General features: G+C 37.1%; 1 protein-coding gene and 1 pseudogene across 1 annotated transcript in view; one reads left to right on the forward strand and one right to left on the reverse strand.

Annotated features, from left to right (window-relative positions):
- Window positions 1-19,534, reverse strand: part of LOC135714889 (uncharacterized) — a 68,222-nt gene that overhangs the window by 15,036 nt on the left and 33,652 nt on the right. The window lies entirely within an intron of this gene.
- LOC135714891 (uncharacterized) lies at window positions 17,750-19,181 on the forward strand (annotated as a pseudogene).

Genomic DNA, 19,534 nt, shown 5'->3' on the forward strand with positions numbered 1-19,534 from the left:
GTTGTGTTTTACGACCATTTTTGTAATCCGAACACCAGTGTAGATACTCGAAAAGGTAAATTATTGATCACTTCCGCACATCTGCTCGCGCACTGAGATGACGTCACCGTAGGCAGATAAGAATTTGCTGATCGCATCGTCCGACACGTCCTCAGACAGATCAAACATCTTCACCTCCACTGCTCCGTCCTCCAACGTTATTCGCAGGGGGATCTTCTTCCCTCCTTCCACTTCCACTTCGTGTTTTCCATCATGTTCTTCGCACACTTTTTGTGCCAGCGCCAAGTCGACGACCTTCACGAAGGCACATCCTAGGCTCCGGCTACAGTGTTTTCTTAACACTTCACCTGGCTTTAAGCCCAGGACAGTTTCAACGAAACTTTGCACTTTCACATAGTCCGGCTTTTTCGGCATCATCGCATAATCCATGCGGAATGTGTTCTCGCGGTGCACCATCGCAAAGTCGTAGAACGTAGGAACACGCAACGGCTCGACGATGAAAAAACGCTACGAAAAAAAGGAAAGCAAGCTTGTAATCGACTTCCTGGTTTAGCTATAACGTAGACGCGTCTGCTTGGCTCGGAAGTTGAGCGCTATGTCAATTGTCTATTATGATTATTTTGTTTTATTTTTTGTATTTCAGTCTCATTCTTAGTGATATTATTAATTAATAGATTAAATAACAAGAACAATACTGTCAAAACAAAATTATACGTAACAAAAAATAAAAGTTCAAAATCTGCCAATCATTTTCCTCCTTCGGTTTGGGGTAGTTCCATCCAGAATGCCTCCAACAATGGTAAAATAGTTTTCAGTAGTTCGTTTTTCCTTTCAGCGTCGATTCCTCTAGGTTGACTCTTCCTTTTCAAGTGGTCTTCCAAATTGAAGCCATCAGCCGAAATAAGCTTTTCCTGCTTGTTTGTAAATATCTGAATATTCTATTCAGGTTACCGCCATCTACTGAGCAACAGTAGTGCAGATTCCATGAACCTTTTTTCACGACAACATGCCTAATATTGTCGATATACGGGCGAGGTTCGACCTTATTAAGCACGTATTGTGAAATGTTGAAAACACTGGGGAAAAAATGTTCCGGCAGCATGTCGAATACCTCAACGTTTTCTTTAGCGTTTCCAACCGCGGTTTTGAAATCCGGGTACGTAATTGGTGGATATAGTCGCATTGCATTTCGACGGAGGCGTGGAAGCTATTCGCGGCCATGAAAGTGTGTCCGGGTTCAAAAAATTTCAGAACCAATTCCTTCAAATGAATATTTTTGGAATTCATCAGAATTATCAAATTAAGGAAAAGGTTCCAATTCTTATTTTGGGGGACCGCTAATACTACATGTCCAGGCATAACTGAATCTCCGTCCTCTCGATACTCTGCTCGGGTTGCTTTGGCCAACTGAAGGTGCTTTTGGTATTTTTGGCATATAGCACAAGCGCTATTCGGGGCTGAAACCTCTGCTGAATGTCTAGACGTTTTTATATGCTGCATTGCTGAAATACATGTCTCACACTCTTCATGTCCCAGTTTGACCATCGAAATATTCATCTTTTTCAGTATTCGGCAGTAAAACTGGTAGCTTACATCAGTCTCGTGTGTTTGGTTATAGTTCCGGTGCATTTTCTTGATAGATAAGTCCGACGGAAAATACAACCGATTCGGAGCGTGGGCACGCCGGTAATGCGAAATGGTCGGATTGTACTTAGCGATGTGTGCTTTGACGCTGCTACTCTTTTCAGTGCTACGCTCATATTTGCCTTGTTTGAGAGCCCTTGGTCCGATTTCTTCATCATCGTCAGCATCATCTACCATCCGGTAGATAATGTTTCTGTAACATAAAGGAAATAATTTTTTTTCCTTGATTTGTTTTCCGTCGATCTTGTTTTCCGTGCTGAGCACCAATGCTATCGACGCCAGAGAGGCAGCTCCCACATCTGGGCCCTACCTATCGACCCATCAACTCATGAACCGTTCCCTTCCGAAGGAAGGCGTGATCAGAGATGTTATGCCTCAGAACATCCCGGCGGCGCCGACTGGGATTGAACCCAGGCCTGCTGGGGTGAGAAGTAATCACGCTTACCACTACACCACTGGTACCGCTTAGAAGAAATAATTAATGCATTAAGTTTAATCCTATTCCATATTATTGTCAGTAAACTCCTACCCGCCGTGTTCCCCGTATCCCAAAGTATTTAGAAAGAACTTTCTAAAAACAAGGGGTGACGGATTTCACGCCAACTCATCCAGTGGTTGGCAGCACCCTCTCAGAACCTTATGGAACTTTGTGGGTGTGGAGACTTAGCAATTTTAAGCAACTTTGCGTACTTATTTTTTTCAAAATTTATCTCGCCTAACATTTGATAAGGGTCAAAGTTTTTTGTCGATTTTTTTTTCAAATCGATATAGCTTAAAAATGACAAGCCCTACAAAAAAGTGATGTATGGCGAACTTTTAGCAAATAATCTGAAATTTTATAAAAAAATTTAAATAAAATAAAAAATCGGTTTCTACACTCTAAAAAAATATATTTAGAAATTAAAAGTCATTTTCCCAAAAATGGTACCCCTCAGATTTGCTTGATATTTTTTCTCATGAAAGGCAATATAATTACCTAACTTTTCTTCATACATCGCAAAGTGGGCGCTTTTAAGGAAAAAAAGTTGTTCGAACAACAACTTTTTCATGTTAATTTTTTTTTAGCGTGTTTCACTCAAAGTCGAATAGTAATACGCGCACAACCTTATTAAAATTCAATTAAACTTTATGGGTATACTTTTCGATAATCTGGGCGAAATCTAGCCTAACATTTGAAAAGGGTACAGAGAAGTTACCTGCAAATCGTCCAATAAGAGTTCAGAACAAAACGTTCTAATGAGGAACAGCCATCTCAGCATGGTTTGCACTTTCCTGTGATGGATTGTATTATAATATATGCATACACTCTATCCAACTTCTATAAAACCACCCTCAAATTGTTCCAAATCAACAGGTAAACTAAGTAAAAATCACTTAGTATGTTTTATTCATGAAAAGATTTCAATTCATGTATTTGTGATTAATTTAATTAGAAAAATAATCATTCATTTATTTTTATGTATTAGGTGTGTCCATTAGTAAGCAATATGCATATATGTTTATACCTCATCTCTCAAGTGAATACATATAATAGCGCAGGTAACTTAACGATTATTTAAGGCATGCCTAAAATAATCGTTAAGTTACCTGCTATATAGCAGTTATATAACAACACAGGTAGTCACATGAGAGATATAAGGTATAAACTTAAAGCACCGCAGTCTGTTTCTACCGACATAATCTAATATTTAAGTTTGGTGATATCACAACAATGCTCATAGTTGCTGTAGTGCATAGTTGTTGAAAGTGTAGTGCTGCATAGTTGTTGAAACGAAAAAGTGTTTATATATACAACAATGGAACAATCTGCTGAATTGATTATTAAAAGGGTGCAATGTAGTGCCAACATAAACAATCCCAATTGCAGCCGCAATAATTTACGTAATTTATCATCAAGTCTCATAGAGAAAATACATTCATGGGGCTTTGATCATCAATTGGATGTAACAATGCGTATTTGTGAATCGTGTCGTGGAATTTTAGTGCACAATAGGACACCTCTCCCGAAAAAGAGGCGATCGGATGGAAAAGAATCAAGCCATGCTCGGAAGTTTGAAGAGCCGCAACCATCAACAAGTCATCAGCAATCAGAACATCAGGAATTTGATGATACACTAGGTAAATAATAATAACTTTAACTGTTTCAACTGTGTGGTTTAAGGATTGTACATCGAAGATACAACTTCATTTTCAACATTTTTTTAGAGCACGAGCTGGATGAACCGCTTATCGTACAAATTTGATCGATTGGTAGGCCAACCTCGGTGAACAATCTATCAAATTTTCACGACTGTACGATATGCGGTTTATGCAGCTCGTGCTCCACAAACATGGGGAAAATTCAGATGCGGCTTCGATGTACCGTAAACGGGGATGTCTTTGATAATGGAGGTAACTTTGATAATGCAGCTAATCCAAAAAGTTATGACTTAATGCTCTTCGTATTCATTATTTTGGAAGGGAACATCGGTTTCCTATCCAAAATATTGCGTACGATGTGCCTTAAGTCATAAATTTTTGGCTTAGCTGCATTACCAAAGTTACCCCTATTATCAAAACCACCCCCGTTCATGGTACTATCACCTTAACAGCGTTATATATTAATGTGTGGTAATATTTTTTTCTTCTTTTCTTTAATTTTACAGATACAGATCCATCGCTAGAATCAATCCCATCAGCGGATCAGATCCAAGGTCCATATAATGTGGAACAATTCAATTGTATAGCTTCAACCTTACAGTTATCACCAATTTCATCGAGAAGTATGAGAAGTATGAATTATCGTGTTCAAAAATCTGCAGAGATCACAAAGGCAGTGCGTAAAAATATATTTGGGATGGATTCAGACGATGTCAACAAATCAAATGATTTTGACGAAATGATCATGCAGTTAAAGGAGAAATTTAATTTGCCTTCTACGAGTACAAATGACAAATTAAAAGTGTTATCAGTGCTCCCTAAATCATGGTCAGTGAATCAAATAGTTAATGAGTTTAATGCACCCCATCATACAGTGAAACAGATGAAAAGGCTAGTCAGAGAACAAGGTATTCTTTGTAGTAAGAAAGCAAGAAGTGGTCATGGATTTAATGATACTGAAAAACAAATTGTTTTAAATTTCTTTGACAGTGATGATATTAGTAGGCCTATGCCAGGAAGTAATGATTATGTTTCTGAATATCGAAATGGATATAAAGAGCATGTTCAGAAACGTTTATTGATGATGTCTCTTAAAGAGGCTTTTATGATTTTGGAAGAGAAATACAAAAGTGTTAAAATCGGATTTACTTCGTTCACTCAGCTCCGACCAAAGCATTGCATACTGTTGGATAGTACAGGTACACATAATGTATGTGTCTGTACTATACATGAAAATGTTAAATTGATTATTAATAGTGTAAAATTTGATTCATATAAAGAAATTGCAGACAAAATACTTTGCAGTAGTCCTATTAGAACCATAGATTGTTTTTATCGTACATGTGAAGAATGCATTTCCACAGATAGTATCGTGAGGGAACTTACATCAGTATTAGAAGCAGATGATATGGAAGAAGTTTTATTTCAACAGTGGTTGACTACCGACCGTTGTAATTTGGAAACTATTATTAAACCTGCAGATGAGTTTGTTCAATATTTGACGGAAAAAGTTGAAAAGCTCATAACCCATGATTTTATTCATAAAGAGCAATCATCTTACCTAAGTAATAAAAAAAAATCTCTTCAAAACGGTGAAATTTTAGTGATTTGCGACTTTTCTGAAAATTATTCATTTATTATTCAAAACTCAGCACAGGGGTATCATTGGAACAATAATCAAGCTACGATACATCCTTTCGAAATTTACTACATAAAAGAAAACAAGTTGGAAAATTTAAGCTTTATTATTATTTCAGAAGTATTGACCCATGATACAATAGCAGTTCAATTATTTATATCAAAATTGTTAGATTTCATTAAACAATCTATTAGTTTCACAAAAATTACTTTCATGTCAGATGGAGCAGCGGCTCATTACAAAAATAAAAAGAATTTTGCCAGTTTGTGCAACTTCAAGTCCAAGTATGGATTGGAAGCAGAATGGCACTTCTTCGCAACGTCTCATGGGAAAGGCCCATGTGACGCAATTGGAGGAACTCTCAAACGAATGGCAAAGAGAGCAAGTCTTGCTCGAGATTATGGAAACACAATCACAACTCCACAAGAACTGTATGACTGGGCAGTTAAACAAACAGATACAAGCATAACAAAATTGAACTTCTGCTTCATATCAAATGATCAATACACAAAGATGTCCGATGAACTCAAGGAGCTGTCCAGTCATGTAAAAACTATACCTGGTACACAAAAATTTCATTGTTTTGTACCTATTTCTCAAAACATAATTTCTACTAAGCGATTTTCACATTCAAAGGAAACTCCGAAAAATTTCACTCTGTTTCCGATAGACTAATAATCAATGAAAAACTCAAATTATGTATGGAGAATTATAGGAAAATAAATTATGCACTAAACAAAAACACTAGAGTTTTCATTTATTAAAACACCATTCGAAATGCAGGAAAATCCTCTGTATTAGGCCCTTTCAAATGTTAGGCTAGATTTTTGTTTTAAGCACGCCCAGATTATCAAAAGGTCAAAATCTTTATGCTCATTAAGTTTCAACGGATTTTAATAAGGTTGTGCGCGTATTACTATTCGACTTTGAGTGAAACACTCTAAAAAAAAATTAACATGAAAAAGTTGTTGTTCGAACAACTTTTTTTCCTTAAAAGCGCCCACTTTGCGATGTATGAAGAAAAGTTAGGTAATTATATTGCCTTTCATGAGAAAAAATATCAAGCAAATCTGAGGGGTACCATTTTTGGGAAAATGACTTTTAATTTTTAAATATATTTTTTTAGAGTGTAGAAACCAATTTTTTAATTTATTTAAATTTTTTTATAAAATTTCAGATTATTTGCTAAAAGTTCGCCATACATCATTATTTTGTAGGGCTTGTCATTTTTAAGCTATATCGATTTGAAAAAAAAAATCGACAAAAAACTTTGACCCTTATCAAATGTTAGGCGAGATAAATTTTGAAAAAAATAAGTACTCAAAGTTGCTTAAAATTGCTAAGTCTCCACACCCACAAAGCTTCATAAGGTTCTGAGAGGGTGCTGCCAACTCCGAAGACGAGTTGGCGTGAAATCCGTCGGGTGCTTCATCACTAGCCAGCGTTCGAATATGAACATTGTACGAGTGGTACTTTCGCAAAGTGTCATCGATGAATACATTACGACTCCGCCTTTGTACGGTTGTACGCAGAACTCGTTCTCGGATGAAATGCTTCTGACCAGCAGCGTCCAAACTCCAGAAGGTTTTATTCATATCAATCCTGTCATCTCTGCAGACCAAATTGCCGCACTCTTTACTGCACCCGCAATCTTCCCAAATTACGACATGAGCGGAGCGTCGTCTTTCCGCAACGTCACGCTTCCGGATTTCTTTTTTCGTGCTCTTATTCTGCCTTCCAGTTGTCTTCCTTTCATTTGAATCTGACTCGATATCAGAAGATCTGCTATCTAACTCATCTACCAGTTTTGCTGAACCATCTCCCGCTGACTCGTCACTTGGGTCCTGCTCTTGCTCCACGGACGGCAAAGTAGCGAAATACGACCGAAAACGTTGTAGTTTCTCCACATCATTACACGAAAACAATTCACCGTCGTTGGTCACCACATCAAATCCACTGCACTATTCGTCGGAACTTTCATCACTACTTCCACCGTAAATCTGGATTAGATTCAAAGCGGACGTCATGATTTCGTAAAAAGGAACGGTAAAACCGAGCGGTCCTTGGCAAATTTAGTTTTGTTTTGATTCAAGCTGGTAGTATTTGACAGATGCCTACCATGGAGCGTTGAAACAGAGTGGGACTGGAATGCGATTATTTTTGTGAATGACGGGCAAAATAACCGCATATCAGTCCCAGCGCGGTTTTCTTCGAATAACACTTTTGCTTTTTTAATTTATTGATGCAATAGAAATAAAGACATAATAATGCACGTAAATGAACAAAAGATTTTATTTATATCAAGCGACACATATATGTACGTTAAAACATATGATTCCAACTTAACTTGCTGTTTTCTCGGTTTGCTGTTTTTACATTTGGGACTGATATGCGGTTACAGGCAGTGTATTTGTTCTTTTAACTTTTTCACTTTGTATTGTTTTCATGACGTTATTGTGTGTAACTTGTAATCTGAATTTCATTTCTTTTTGATTCCTTCCTTTGGTTTGTTTTTTCCGTCGATCTTGTTTTCCGTGCTGAGCACCAAAGCTACCGACGTGCCAGGAAGGCAGCTCCCACACCTGGACCCTACCTATCGACCCATCAACTCATGAACCGGGGACCAACGGCTTTACTTCCCATCCGAAGGAAGGCGTGATCAGAGATGTTATGCCTCAGAACATCCCGGCGGCGCCGACTGGGATTGAACCCAGGCCTGCTGGGGTGAAAGGTACTCACGCTTACCACTACACCACCGGCGCCGTTCATTTCTTTTTGATAAGAGTCAAGATTGTATAATGGTTCTATCTGATTATTTTTGCAAAATTCGAAAGCTTTTAATTTTTTGCCAAAAATAATTTCAAATGGCGTGTAGTTGTGTTGTATGTTCGGTGTTGTATTATAACAAAAACAATAAAAGGACAGCCATTCATCCCAATCATTTCTACGCTCGTTTCCAAACGTCCTCAAATACTCATTTAAGCATTTGTGATTGCGTTCCAGAGCGCCAATTGTTTGGGGATGATATGCTGTAGAGCATTTATGGTCTATTTGAAGTAAATTACATATTTCTTCAAACACTCCCTTGTACGCTGTACCTTGATCTGTGTTTATACATTTCATGGGACCGAATACAAGAATGCATCTGTCTATTACTGCTTTGGCAATCGTAAGAGCTGATTTATCGGGTACTGGAATAACAATTACGTAGGGTAAATTATGGCTTCGGCACCCATTGACTGTTTTCGGCAATCGAAATTGAAACGTTTATTTCACTGTATTTTCTCATCAAAACTCTTCGCTGAATGTATTAAGCCGATTCCTTACCTTTTCAGCTTCAATCAGATTACATTTTTACGACTGTGAATTCCTGTTATACCATACTTTTCTTTAAATGAAATATACATACTACAAAATACGGCTGATTTCGAGTTGCCGATAATAGAACAGCTGGTTAACACGCAGTTCAAATGGAAAGGGTGCCGAAGAAAAAGAGACTGCCGACAATAGTCACTTTCACCTGAGAAGTTTGGAGCGTTGTAAAAACATGTTCAACCCGTGTTGATCAATTCTGTCGATTGGAATTGGTAGAACAGCAAGCAGCAGATAAATGTCAACAAACAAAACCGTCATGTATGTGTGTGACGCTGAGAAATCGCTAATAGAAGTTCGGACGCTGCTTAGATTGACGAGAATACGTAAATTCCCCTATTTAGAAAGATCACATTGCAATGTAATTGCATAGCGATTTCCTTTTTCCGTAAGAGCAAACGGTCCGACTGTGTCAATAGACACGACGTCGAATGGTTTATTTTAGTGTTGTTGTTACAGTCCGCATCGTGCTCTCTTGCCGTGCGGATCTAATTGCTTTTTGCTGAAGGAAGTGTTACTACTACCTAAAGCTACAACAAATTTTAACAGCACTTTTCAGTGCTCAACCTGTAAAAATTTTCTACCTTGTTCAACTCTTATTCCTCTTCGATCCTTGTTTGGACCCTACCCGAGGTAATCCTTCTTGGATATCGATTTGGAAAATTCCTCTTCGATCCTTCAGATTCTTATAGTAATCTGCTTGGAAGTCGATTTGGATAAAAATTTACTGCCGCCATGGCGCCTAAACGCAAAAGAAAGGGGCAAACTCTTGACCCCCCTTCTGGTGAAATTAATTTGAGTAATCAATTTGATTTGCTCACGGATGATGAGAATGATCCATCATCCAAGAAAAATTCTAGTAAACTTTCCCGGCTTAATGCCAAGAAGGAAAAGATTCCCCCTATTGTGATAACCACTACCGATTTCCATGCTCTTCGCATGGAACTTTTGAATTTCGTGAAAGTTAAGTTTTCACTACAAATTGGACGTCGGGGTGAATGCCGTGTATTGGCTGAAACCTTGGACGGATTTAAATGTCTTCTCAAGTATCTTACTGAGAAGAAGCACAAATTTTTTACTTACGACACCAAAACTGAACGTGTGTTCAAGGTTGTCATGAAAGGACTGCCCAGTGGTGAATCCCTGGATCAGATCAAAGATGAACTGGCAAAATTACTTGGAGTTGTGCCACTCCAAGTAATCAAAATGAAAATGAAATCCCGTCCTGGCGATTCGCGCAACGGGATTTCTAATGATTTTTATTTAGTTCACTTCAAGTCTAGTGAACTAAACAACCTTAAGGCCTTAGAAAAAGCTAGCCTTATGCTCCATGTCCGAGTGAAGTGGGAACACTTCAGGAAGACTGGAGGAAATTTCCAAAACCTCACCCAGTGCCGTAAGTGCCAGGGATGGGGTCACGGAACTAAAAATTGCTACATGCCAGCTAAATGTATGAATTGTGGTGATTCCTCTCACGCAAAGGACGACTGTCCTGTGAAGGAAGATCCTAAGAAATTTAAATGTTCAAATTGTGGTGAAAACCACAAATCCAATTTTTGGGAATGTAAGACTCGCAAAGCGATCCTACAATCTCGTTCTAACCGTCAGGTAGGAAACGCTCCACGTTTCCGACCAGGTACAAATTCCTCTGCTGTTAACAACGGTCAGCGAGGAACAAATTCTACATTCGTACCCGTAGGTACAAATATCTCCCCTGCTTCAAATGTTTCATCTGTACCTACTCCCCTCGCTGCTAACAATGTTCAGCGAGTTAATGGAGCTACCTATGCTGCTATTGCAGCGGGTAGAAATCAAAATACTAACCAACGTTCTAATGGAAATTTTGACAATTTTGACTTAGGAAGCATTACTGCCCCCAAAATGGAATTTTTACAGAATTCATTAATTGACATGATTTCTGATATGCTTAAATCTAACTCCATGTTTGATGCTATTCAAACTGGAGTAAAATTTGCAAATAATATTGTCATGACTTTAAAATTCAGTAATGGATTTTAAAGCATTAAATATTGTAAATTGGAATGCTCGATCTCTTAAAGATAATGAAGACGAGCTATTTAACTTTTTAAGAGTTCATAACGTGCATATTGCCGTTATAACTGAAACGTTCCTTAAACCTGCCCATAAGGTTAAGAAGGACGCAAACTACTTGATTTATAGAAATGATCGTCTTGATGGACCCTGTGGTGGCGTTGCCATCATTATTCATAGACGAATCAAGCATAAAATTCTTTCTTCATTTGAAACCAAAGTTTTTGAAACTTTGGGGGTTTCTGTTGAAACAAAATTTGGACAACTTACGTTTATAGCTGCCTATTTGCCATTCCAATGCGTAGGTCAGCAAAAGAATTTTCTCAAGGGTGACCTCCAGAAACTTACCCGTCATAGGTCTAAATTCTTCATTATTGGTGATTTTAATGCAAAACACCGCTCATGGAATAATGCTCAAAGCAATTCCAATGGTAATATTCTGTTTGATGATTGTTCTGCAGGTTATTACACTATTCAATATCCAAACAGCCCAACATGCTTTTCTTCTGCAAGAAATCCCTCCACTATTGATTTGGTCTTAACTGATTCATGTCAACTTTGTAGCCAATTGGTTACCCATGCTGACTTCGGTTCTGATCACCTTCCAGTAACTTTTGAAATATCCCAAGGAATAATTTGTAATCCCAACAGCTCTACTTTCAATTACCATAGAGCTGATTGGGAGCAGTATCGAACATTTATGGAATATAACTTCGATCCAAACATTCCTTTGCAAACCAAAGATGAAATTAATTATGCTCTTGAATCTCTGACTACTTCTATAGTTGAAGCAAGAGCTGCCTCAGTACCAAAATGCGAGGTTAAATTCGATTCAATTATAATAGACGATGATCTTCAGCTCTTGATCCGTCTTAAAAATGTCCGTAGGAGACAATATCAAAGAACACGCGATCCTGCCATGAAAGTTATCTGGCGGGATTTGCAAAAACAAATTAAAAAGCGATTCTCTGCCCTGAGGAACAAAACTTTTGAAAATAATATTTCTAAATTAGACCCGAGTTCCAAACCCTTTTGGAAACTCACAAAAATTTTGAAAAAACCTCAAAAGCCTATTCCAGCGCTTAAAGAAGGTGGTAAAATTTTGATCACAAATTTGGAAAAAGCTCAGAAACTTGCTAAGCAATTCGAGAGTTCCCATAATTTCAGTTTGGGTCTTACTAGTCCTATTGAGAATCAGGTTGCTCGGGATTTTCTGAATATTTTCTCTCGGGAAAATATTTTTGATGATTCCTGGGGGACTGATTTGGACGAAGTAAGGTCTATAACTAAAAAGTTTCAAAATATGAAAGCTCCAGGTGATGATGGAATTTTCTATATCCTCATCAAAAAACTCCCAGAGAGTACCTTGTCTTTCTTGGTAAAATTATTTAACAGATGTTTCCATTTGGCATACTTTCCTGATAAATGGAAAAATGCAAAAGTTGTTCCAATTTTGAAGCCGGATAAAAATCCAGCTGAAGCTTCTAGCTACCGTCCAATAAGTTTGCTTTCTTCAATAAGTAAACTTTTTGAAAAGATAATTTTGAATAGAATGATGCTTCACATCAATACGAACTCAATTTTTGCAGATGAGCAGTTTGGATTTCGCCATGGGCATTCAACTACTCATCAACTCTTAAGAGTTACCAATTTAATTCGTTCAAACAAATCTGAAGGCCACTCAACTGGAGTTGCTCTTCTAGACATAGAAAAAGCATTCGACAGTGTTTGGCATGAAGGTTTGATTGCTAAATTGAAAAAGTTTAATTTTCCACTTTATATTATGAAATTAGTTCAAAATTATTTAACTGACAGAACTCTTCAAGTAAATTATCAAAATTCCAAATCTAATCGACTACCTGTTAGGGCAGGAGTTCCTCAGGGTAGCATTCTTGGGCCTATATTGTATAACATTTTCACTTCGGACCTCCCTGATTTGCCTCAGGGTTGCCACAAATCTTTGTTCGCTGATGACACAGGCATTTCCGCTAAAGGAAGAAGTCTTCGTGTTATTTGCAGCAGACTTCAGAAAAGTCTAGATATTTTCTCTTCTTATTTACAAAAATGGAAGATTTCTCCCAACGCTTCCAAAACTCAACTTATAATATTTCCACATAAGCCTAGAGCTTCGTTTTTGAAACCTAGTAGTAGTCACATAGTCACTATGAACGGAGTTCCAATTTCCTGGTCAAACCAAGTGAAATATCTTGGATTAATACTTGACCAAAAATTAACTTTTAAAGATCACATTGAGGGCATTCAAGCCAAATGTAACAAATATATAAAATGTTTGTATCCTCTTATAAACAGGAAATCCAAACTTTGCCTGACGAATAAACTTCTAATATTTAAACAAGTTTTTAGACCGGCCATGCTTTACGCTGTACCAATATGGTCTAGTTGCTGCACTACCAGGAAAAAAGCACTTCAAAGGATTCAGAACAAAATTCTGAAAATGATTTTGAAGTTGCCTCCCTGGTACAGTACAACCGAAGTACATAGAATTTCGAATGTTGAGACTTTAGCACAAATGTCCAACAAAATAATTAATAATTTCAGGCAAAAATCGTTGCAATCCTCAATTGCAACGATTAATTCCCTTTATACTTAGATAAGATTTAGTTTTAGTGTTTAGTTTTAAGATATCAATTGTTATACTGACATGCAGGTTAAAAAACCTGTTTAAAATACTGAATTGCCAAGACATGAACAATGTAAAAACACTTAGATATATATCATAACAATTAAGGCTGGTACGTTACTGCAGTAACTGGAGCACCTAGGTTAAAATGAAATGTAATTTATTTTGAATTTGGAACAAATAAAGAGTTAAAAAAAAAAAAAAAAAAAGTGTTGTTGTTACTATGGAAGGTGTTTTTAGAGGTATGTAATGTTTATTCATTTTGCATAAGGCGTACGATTTTACATAATCTGTTATCGTTTTCTTCATGTCTGCGATTTATTATTTTTTTATAAAGTCTATTTATACCGAGATGACCTCCGATTGGAGAATCATGGTATTGTTTAATTATGCTATTAATTTGTGTTTCTGTTGAAACTTCAATAGGTTTTTCATAAAGTATTATGGCAGTATTCTTAAGAATAGCATTGCCGATTTTTTTGAAAGTATCTATATTGACGTATGAAAAAATATCGTCATTTATTTGAATTGCTAGCTTCTTTTGTGCATTTATTTTGTCATTTCTTTGCGCATTTCTTTGTGTTTGTTTGGGCAGGCCTGCCATCTATATATTGTAATGCCCTTTGTAATTCTGTTTCCAAATTTGAATTTAATGCGAGGGTTACTACTGGAGTAAGCCTCTTTCTAAATTTTTTATCATATATTATCATATCCATGCATGATTTATTAAAACTATAATTAAACGTTAATTTTGGCAAATCAAATGCCTCCAAACTCAGGCTTCTGTGTCTGAAGGTCAGCCGATGGAGGTGGATTCTTCTTTGTCTAAGACCTAGTTATCTGTTTTCTTGATAACGCATCTGATAATACGTTGGAACTGCCTTTGATGTATTCCACTTCAAAATCATACTCCTCTAAATCCCATCTCATCCGCGTAAGTTTGGATGAGAGATTTTTCAGAGAAAATAGATATATTAGTGGTCGATGGTCAGTGCGTATTATAAATTTTCGGCCATAAATATGAAGCCTAAAATAATTTATTGCCCAATGTTATTGCGGTAAATTCCTGCTCTATTGTTGACTTAGTAGATTCACCTTTCGTAAATGCTTTACTAGCAAATGCAATTGGTAATTCGAAATCGCCGTAACGTTGAGCTAGGACTGCTCCGCAAGCTACTTTGGACGCGTCTGTTGTTATAATAAAATCTTTTTGATAATCTGGGAATTGCAAAATCTGTGGCGATAACAATTTCATTTTCAGAATTTCAAAAGATTTTTGACATTCTTCATCCCACTTGAAATCTGCCTTTTTTCCTAGTAATTTGTTTAATAGGCTGGTAATATCAGCAAAATTTTTAATGAAGCGCCGATAATAATTGCAAAATACAACGAATCGTCGTACTTCATCAGCACTTTTCGGGATGGGATAGTTTAAGATTATTGAATGTTTAGTTTTGTCGGGTTGTATACCATCCTTCGAAATATGGTGTCCTAGATAGGTTACCTCATTCTTAAAGAAATGGCATTTAGATGGGTTCAATTTAAGATTAAAATTTCGTAAATTTTGAAATACGTTACGTTAGTTTGCAATGTGATGATTTGTGATCTCTTGTTTTTGAGATTCGGGTTATCTGTAATTTTTTATGTATATGGGTTTGCTGTCATTGAGAATTATATCTTGTTTGTAAAAATTGTTCTCCGATAGCGTATCACCTTGAAACAGGGTGCCTTCCATTCATTTTTACTAAATAAATGTTTTATGAAATTATGGAATAATAAGATATTATGATGATATTTTGAATGTGTTAGTTATAAGAAAAGATTGTAAAGTTTGTTTTTCACACATCAAACTTGCAAATTTAGCTTTGACAAAGTCACAATGAGCGTTTTTCTGATCGCCTCTTCGCGAAGAGTGAAGAGCGAAGAGTGAAGAGCGAAGAGTGGATGAGATAAATTACAAAATCGCTTATTGCGACTCTCATGTAACAAAATTGGTAGGTATTATGTTTCAAACACAAACTTAACAATCTTTTCTTGTTGTTTACATAATCAAAATATTTTCATAATATCTTATTATCCCATAATTTCTTAAAACATTTTTTTAGTCAAAATGAATGGAAGGCGTCTTGAAGTGAGAAAATGTCGTTAAATTCAATGCAAAGTTTTTCGAGTTTATCTTTGACAAGGTGGTCATTATTTCCAATGTTCAGTTCATTTTTCAATTTTTGCGCTTTTTCAGTCGAATGCATTTTGTTCGCATTGTTTGAAATAGTACAATAATAAAAATTTGCAAGTGATTCATTTTTAGGCACGAAATTTGTCGGTAATAAGACATCCTTTAGTCGTGTTAGCACCCGTTAGTCGTGTTTTCACGAATCGAGTAGCAATGTTTTTAGCGGCAGCTTCAATCGCTGCGGTGGACTAAGTCGAAAAACAACGTAATAGAGTCCAAAAAGGAATTCAGCCTCTGTGGATTGCCATCATATATTTCAACGAGCGCAGTGCCCGTTTTTATGTCTACTTTTGCCATCTTGTGTTTTAATATTTTTTTTCGATTAATCCTATTTTTTAATTTTATATAAAAAAAATAATATAAAGGTAACGGTTGTAATATTTAATACCGTGTTTTTAGCGAATTTTAATTTTTCATTAATGATTTGTACGGTATCACTATATTTATTGTGTGCTCCTTTTATGTAAAAAATTAGTTCTGATTGCACCAATTTTGATTCATTTTGCGCTAATAAATCATTAATATAATTGTAAATAATTTTAATTTGCTTTGCTTTAGCAATCAAGAATTTTTTACTATAAATCCTTCTAGGAGCTTTAGTAAAGTTTACTAAAATTAAATTTAATTGTGCAATCTTAGAGTTAAGCTCTAACTTAACTTGTTCTATGTCCATAGAAATACATTTATAAGAAACGTTTTAGCTCACCAGCCGTCCTTTCTGCATCGTCCGAAGTGCCTCGTATCTGCATGCACGTCATTTTTTCCTCGTTGTTGTTGTTTGAAGTCGATGGTTACTGAACCGTGTGAGCCGCTGGCGGTGATGATAGCGTTTATGTTTGCATTTCCCTTTACTAAATTCGTCCGTTTTGTTGCACTAACGATAGACTGGCTCACGTAATAGTTTTTTTTTTCTTCACTTTTTTCGCAGACTGGTTCACGCAATTGTCTTTTTGCACTTTTAATGTTCTACTCTGACACTGTCCAAATTGTCTTGGGATGCTGAGCTGGCGCGGTTAAATCCTTGCCGACGCCACCTCTTCTTCAGAGATTTTCGAAGCACCAACAGCAGTTGCAAAACGTTGATTGCCACAATGATCCACAGCTTTATTTCGTGTGATTCATGGTAAATTTCACTGCTTTCTAAGTGTTCCACTATGTTGACGTTGGTGTTCCCTTCTTGGGTTGTGGAAGAACTTCTCGACTTTTGATTGCCCATTTTGATAAAAATTACTTTATAAACTTGGGCCAGTCTACTGTTCGGGTTTCTCGGTTGCCCGGAGTGCGGCTTGCGACAAGCAATACGATACCCTTAGACACCGAGTATGGGTTATGAATTTGTTTTAGCGTTCATCGAACTGCTCCATGTACTTGCTGCGTAAGGAGTTCGATGTCCGAGTGAGGCATGGGAAAATGCTTGTTACTAATTGAAAACTGAAATGATTTTTGGAAATTGATGACATGTGAGTTGCGCATGTCACAACCATCCTGCATAAGCGACAGCCGTTCAAGTACGTCCGACTACAACTCTTCCTCGGCGGTTTCTGAAAGCACACTATATCGAAAAGTAGGACGAAAACGACTCCAGTTCAATGATCTTACGGAACAATCCAAAGCTAAAAGTTGTCAACGGCTAGCCCATGATCATCCCTAAGATAAGCTGCTCAGAGCAGCAGAAGCTGCTGCACGCAAACTTGAAAGCCCAGCAGTCACGAAGATTTTGAAATTGTTGAAAAATGGTGGTGAGTTCTGGGCGAAGAATACGTTGAATACGTCAGAGGTGTACCAGAAGATTGAACCATTGTCTTTGATGCTGAAAACCAGACTTGGATTGAGCAAATCAAAGTATCAAGGTTTAAAATCAGTTTTTGTTTTTTTTTTTTTTTCAATTTATCACTTATACTATGAAACAAATTTCTTAATTAAATAGTTTCTAGTATCTGTCGCACCTCAAATTGTCAGTAAATTTTAAGAGAGCTATTTATATGAATTTATTCAAGGTATCATCAAATTTATGAAACACGAATTCGGCATGAAACATCTGATATCTTGGGCGGATATGATTTCTAGCATTCCACCATTTTCTTCACCGAATTGGGCAGACGGTTATCTGTCGACCTCCGTTTCCGTTCGGGATTTAATAAAGAACGATGTCGAACGGGTCCTCGAACTGGATGACATAAGATCCAAGATATTTGAACTCTGTGCCGACTACAGAAACGTACCGACAGAAAATTATATGCTATTGCAACTGCTGAAGAAAACCGGTGAACCGATTTATCAGAATCCGAACCCGCAATCGGATTATTTCTGCCGCCCCCGCTCTCTATGTTGGACAAAAGAAACGGATTTCATTACCCGGAAAATGTTCGATGCATTTTTTTACGAAGTAGATCAAATCAAGGATGAACCCGTGGTGGTTACGGTTAAGAATATTGAGCTTCACATTACAGCGCAAGCCATTCGATGATCGACGGAAAAGTTGCAAATGCTATAGTTGGCAATAAAAATACGCATGCATATCCAGTGTGCTTGGACACTACGAGCGGAAAAATTGGACCTTCTTTCTTCCATGCCCGTTTGAATTCCGTTGAGTGGGCCATCCGCTCAGCAGCCAAAAAATCAGTACCAGGACATCCTGCCCTCACTCACCCGCAAGTGAAGTTGGAAGCCAAACGAATTGCAGACTGCCTTGAACAACATTTCAAAGTACAGGTTAACCGTCCGAAACCAGGAGGAAGTGGTAGTTCCAATAATGGCAACCTTGCCCGCCGTTAGCTTTCAGAGCCTGACATATTTGCCGATATTTTGAATGTTAGTAGGAATATGATGCAAAATTTGAGACTTATCAACAATTTGGCGCTTTTGTCACGGAAGCTGAAAATGCTGAAAAGGTGAAGTTGCTTTACGAACGATTGAAAAAAAAAAAAGTATTTTGGAGGAGTTCCCGTTCATTAAAGCATTACCACCTTCTTTGCACAAATACAAACATTTAGCACATTATATCGATCAATTGGTAAGGTAAACTACCTAAGCAATAAAAATCAAACTAATCATTTATTATTTTTCAGCCATACTCTATGAATTTTGTGGATGGGATGAGCAGGCTGGAGAGCGAATGCACAAGCGCCATAAATTTTGCAGGCCAAACCTTGCTAGAAAAATGTCTCCCGAGGCAAATTTATCAGATATGATGGCAACGGCATTAGCATGGTCCGATCCGAAGCTATCGTATCTAACATACCACAATGAAGGTTCGAAAGTAGCATGTGGTAGTAAGGATGTGAAATACATGGAGGAAGTGGCACAATATTATATGGATAGCGGACTACTTCATTGGCCAATCAAGATTATCCGGAGAATCAGGATATGGCCACTATAATCCAAAATATGTATTCCAAGTTAAATACGCTTTGATATCTTGATTCTGAACAACATAGAAAAAATCGGAAGGTTCTAGCACAATTTTTATAATATGGCCACTTTATCGGTCAATCCAGATTATCCGGTGAACCAGAATATGGCCACTACACTCCAAAATATAGTTTCCATATTAAATACGCTTTGATATCTTGATTCTGAACAACATCGAAAAAATCGCATTGACGCACAATTTTTATAATGTGGCCACTTTATCGGTCAATCCAGATTATCCGGTGAACCAGGATATGGCCACCATATTCCAAAATATGTATTCCAAGTTAAATACGCTTTGATCTCTTGATTCTGAACAACATAGAAAAAATCGCAAGGTTCTAGCACAATTTTTACAATGTGGCCACTTTATCGGTCGTTCCGGATCCTCCTTTAGGCCAGT

The sequence above is a fragment of the Ochlerotatus camptorhynchus genome, unplaced genomic scaffold (genome assembly GCF_037179485.1).
Source record: "Ochlerotatus camptorhynchus isolate MF236.1 unplaced genomic scaffold, CSIRO-AGI_Acam_v1.1 ptg000755l, whole genome shotgun sequence".
NCBI classification, from domain to species: domain Eukaryota; kingdom Metazoa; phylum Arthropoda; class Insecta; order Diptera; family Culicidae; genus Ochlerotatus; species Ochlerotatus camptorhynchus.